Source organism: Arachis ipaensis, chromosome B6, assembly GCF_059453495.1.
Source record: "Arachis ipaensis isolate K30076 ecotype BB chromosome B6, ASM5945349v1, whole genome shotgun sequence".
In the NCBI taxonomy this organism is placed as follows: Eukaryota; Viridiplantae; Streptophyta; class Magnoliopsida; order Fabales; family Fabaceae; genus Arachis; species Arachis ipaensis.
Window position 1 is genome coordinate 50,250,093 of NC_142441.1, and position 4,369 is coordinate 50,254,461.

At 41.0% G+C, this 4,369-nt stretch overlaps 1 non-coding gene across 1 annotated transcript; it reads right to left on the minus strand.

The window, feature by feature from the left end:
• Positions 1-654: 654 nt before the first annotated feature.
• On the minus strand, positions 655-762 carry LOC148555515 (small nucleolar RNA R71). The gene has a single exon (XR_015887729.1). It is a non-coding gene; the product is annotated as a small nucleolar RNA R71 (small nucleolar RNA).
• Between the last annotated feature and the right edge of the window lie 3,607 nt (positions 763-4,369).

The window sequence follows — 4,369 nt, forward strand, 5'->3', positions numbered from 1 at the left end:
CCGTTGCCGGGGAGTTGCAATAGAGTGCTAAAGTTATTAATTAGAATTTATTTATTTGCATTTTATTTTATTTTGCTACTATGAGCTGCATGTTTCTTTCGTCAAATGACGCGTTCACTTCCTGATCCGCGCTTGCTAATATTCGATCCTGAAATTGAAAGGACTATTTCACGAATAAGGCGACAACAGCATCGGTTAGTCCGCTCTGAGGGCGGATCTAAAAGCGAACTTGAGGAAGAAACCAGCCCCTGTTCTACTGATTCGGTTGTTTTACGTGCAGAAGACATGGCAGCTAGGAGAGTTACCATCCAGGAGGAAGGAGCCCCTAATTTTACAATGCAACCATTCCAAGCGCATCATCCAGCGGTAGCTACAAATTTTGAAATAAAGACCGCACTGCTAAATTTGATGCCCAAGTTTCATGGCCTACCTGCTCAAGAGCCTATCAAGCACTTGAGAGATTTCCAAGTAGCCTGTTCTACTGTCAGGCATGATGGTACTGATGAAACTTCAATTTTGCTGAAAGCTTTCCCGTTTTTTCTTGAGGGAAAAGCAAGAGAGTGGTACTACACTCAACCTCTAGCAAATATATCCAACTTGGATACACTCAGAAAGGAGTTTTTGGAGAAATTCTTTCCATCTGAAGTTACTGATAAACTGAGGAAGGATATTTCTACAATTGTTCAGGATGACAATGAGACTCTCTTTGAATACTGGGAGCGCTTCAATAATCTTCTGGAAGCATGCCCCCACCACATGATTGACAAGATAGTGTTACTTAGCTGTATCACACAGCGCATGAGGCCCCAAGATAAGACCACATTGGAAAGTGCTAGCAATGGGTCTATGAAGAAGTACAAGACCACTGATGAGGCTTGGCAATTGATCAGTGATTTAGCTGAATCTACTAGGAACCACAGGCAAAAGCAAGGCCGTTCAAAAGCCGTTGCAGAAGTATCCTCTAGCAGAGAGACTGCTACTTTAACTCAAAGTATATGTGAGATGACTAACTTGCTGAAGCAGATGCAATTGAATCAACAACAAGCTCAGCAAGTTCAACCCTCTCCACCACAGCAAAACCAATAACTAGTCCCACAGAGAGTTTGCGAAATCTGTACTGATTATAGCCATTACACTGATGAATGCCCGCAGCTCCAACAAGAAGACAACATGGTGGCATCCACTCACAACTTCTATGACCGCCCCAACCAAGGGTACAATCAAAGTGGAAATAATAACCATGGATGGCAGGACAATTCTAACCAGAATTGGAGGGACAACAATAACAGAGGAGGCCGAGATAATCAGGGAAATCAGAGGTGGAATAATAACAACAACAGGCAGCAGAATCAACCTTACAGAGCACCTCACCTGAGGCAAAACCGAGGACCACAGAACAATCAACAGCAGACCTCTCAATTTACTCATTCTTCTTTATCTCCTAATGAAGAGCTACTACAATCTTTTGAGCGAAGACAACAGACCATGGAAAATAACATCATGAATAGTATTAATGCCAGTCTAAATGGTCTCACCTCTACTTTGCAAGCTCTTATGTCACAGATTGGATCAATGCAAAATTCCAGTAACCAACCTTCAAGCTCCACTGGAATCCCCTCTCAACCATTACCCAATCCAAAGGGAGGTATTAATGCCATCACCCTAAGGTCTGGAACCACACTGCAGGAGAGGAATCAGGAGGAACCAGGCCCACCAGAACATACCTCAGCTGAAGAGGTAGTAGAAATAGGAGATGTTGAAGAGGAAGAGGACATACAGGATATAGCTGAAGAAGAAATAGCTCAACCACAAGAGGAAGCACCAAACGGCGTAAACACAAAAGAAAACACTACTCCCATTCCATTTTCACAACTTGCAAGGAAGCCCAGGAAGCAGCTGGAACCCGACCCTAAAATGGTAGAAATATTCAAAAAGGTTGAGGTAACTGTTCCTCTTTTTGATGTTATTTAGCAGGTACCTAAATATGCAAAGTTTCTAAAGGACTTATGTATCCATAAAGACAAAATTAATGAATTAGAAACTATTCTTTTAGGTAGTTCTATATCTGCTTTAATGGGAGGACTACCTGAAAAATGTAGTGATCCAGGTCCTTGTATAGTTAGCTGTACTATTGGTGGTGTAGTAATTTATGATTGCATGTGTGATTTAGGAGCATGTGTCAGTATAATGCCTTTGTCTATATATGATATTTTGAGGCTCCCTCCCTTAAAAAGGTCGGCAGCTCGTTTTGTGTTAGCAGATAAAAGCATTATTACAGTAGCTGGAGTTGCTGAAGATGTTTTGGTGAACATTAAAGGGCTTACATTTCCCACTGATTTTTATATCTTGGAGATGCCCCAAAATAATTCAGATAAGCCATCATCAATCCTACTTGGAAGACCATTCCTGAAGACATCAAAATTCAAATTGGATGCTTTTTCAGGAACATACTCCTTTGAAATAGATGGCCGCATAGTAATCTTCAATCTGAACAGAATTATTGACAACCCCCCAGATGATCGTTCTATCTTTCGGTGTGATGTCATAGATGAAAGTGTAGCTGAAGTTCACAAGGAAGAGTTAGAAGAGAGGCACACTGGACAAGGTCCAAGTGTGGGGACCCTCTTAACTGACAATGAGGGCACTTCGTCATTTTCACAAGCTCCAGATAATCCAGAGCCTGTCCATGATCAAAAGTTAGAATTGAAACCCATCCCTCCACATCTCAAATATGCTTATCTTGAAGATGTGCAGAGGTTTCTAGTTATCATTGCAAGGGAAATTACTTCTCAACAAGAAGAGCAATTACTTGATGTGCTGAGGAAGCATAAAAAGGCAATTGGGTGGAGCTTGGCAGACATAGTAGGCATCAACCCTCAAGTATGTGAGCACAGAATATTTTTAGAAGAGGGAGCAAGACCTGTCCGTCAACCCCAAAGAAGATTGAATCCCACCATCTTGGATGTTGTCAAAAAGGAAGTGACCAGACTATTGGAAGCCGGTATCATATATCCCATTTCAGACAGTGAATGGGTAAGCCCAGTACAAGTGGTGCCCAAGAAGTCTGGAGTCACTACAGTGAAGAATGAGCATGCAGAGCTCATAGCAACTAGAGTTCAGAATGCTTGGAGAGTCTGCATTGATTATAGGCGTCTCAACCAAGCTACCCGTAAGGATCATTACCCACTTCCATTCATTGATCAAATGCTGGATCGCCTATCAGGTAAATCACATTATTGCTTTTTAGATGGTTACACAGGTTATTTCCAGATTCATATAGCTCCTGAGGATCAGGAAAAGACTACTTTTACATGTCCTTTTGGGACTTATGCTTACAAGAGAATGCCCTTTGGCTTGTGCAATGCACCAGCTACTTTCCAAAGGTGCATGATGATTCTTTTCTCTGATCTCATTGAGGACTGTATGGAAGTTTTTATGAACAATTTTAGTGTTTATGGTGATTCTTTTAGCATTTGCTTAGATGGATTATCTAGAGTATTAGATAGATGTGTTAATACAAACCTTGTATTAAATTTCAAAAAATGTCACTTTATGGTAAAACAAGGAATTGTATTAGGACATGTGGTATCTAATAATGGCATTTCTGTAGACCCAGCAAAGGTGAATGTTATTTCTAGTTTACCTTGCCCCTCTTCTGTGAGGGAAGTCCGTTCGTTCCTTGGCTATGCAGGTTTTTACAGGAGATTTATTAAGGACTTTAGTAAGGTCGCACTTCCCTTATCCAGATTACTGCAGAAGGATATTGAGTTCAAGTTCAGTGAGGATTGCAAACAAGCATTTGATAAGCTGAAGACTGCTCTGACTCAAGCGCCAATTGTGAGAGGACCAGACTGGAGCCAGCCGTTTGAAATCATGTGCGATGCTTCCAACCATGTAGTAGGAGCAGCGCTGGCTCAACATGAAGGTAAGGATCCTGTTGTTATTGCTTATGCGTCTAAGACTTTAGACAATGCCCAGTCCAACTATACTACTACTGAGGAAGAGCTTCTTGCTATTGTTTTTGCTTTGGATAAATTCCGAGCTTATTTACTTGGTACTAGAGTAGTAGTGTATTCGGACCATGCAGCTTTAAAGTATCTATTAGCTAAAAAGGAGTCCAAACCAAGACTTATACGTTGGATACTGTTGTTACAAGAATTTGATTTAGAAATAAAGGATAGGAGTGGTAATCAGAATTTAGTGGCAGACCACTTGAGTCGCCTTGAGCATATTAAGGATGATTCTACTCCTATAGATGATAATTTTCCTTTTGATAACCTGCAAGCAGTATCTGAGGTAGTCCCTTGGTATGCACCTGTTGCTAATTATTTAGTTAGCCGCACATTTCCTCCAAATTTTTCTAAGCATC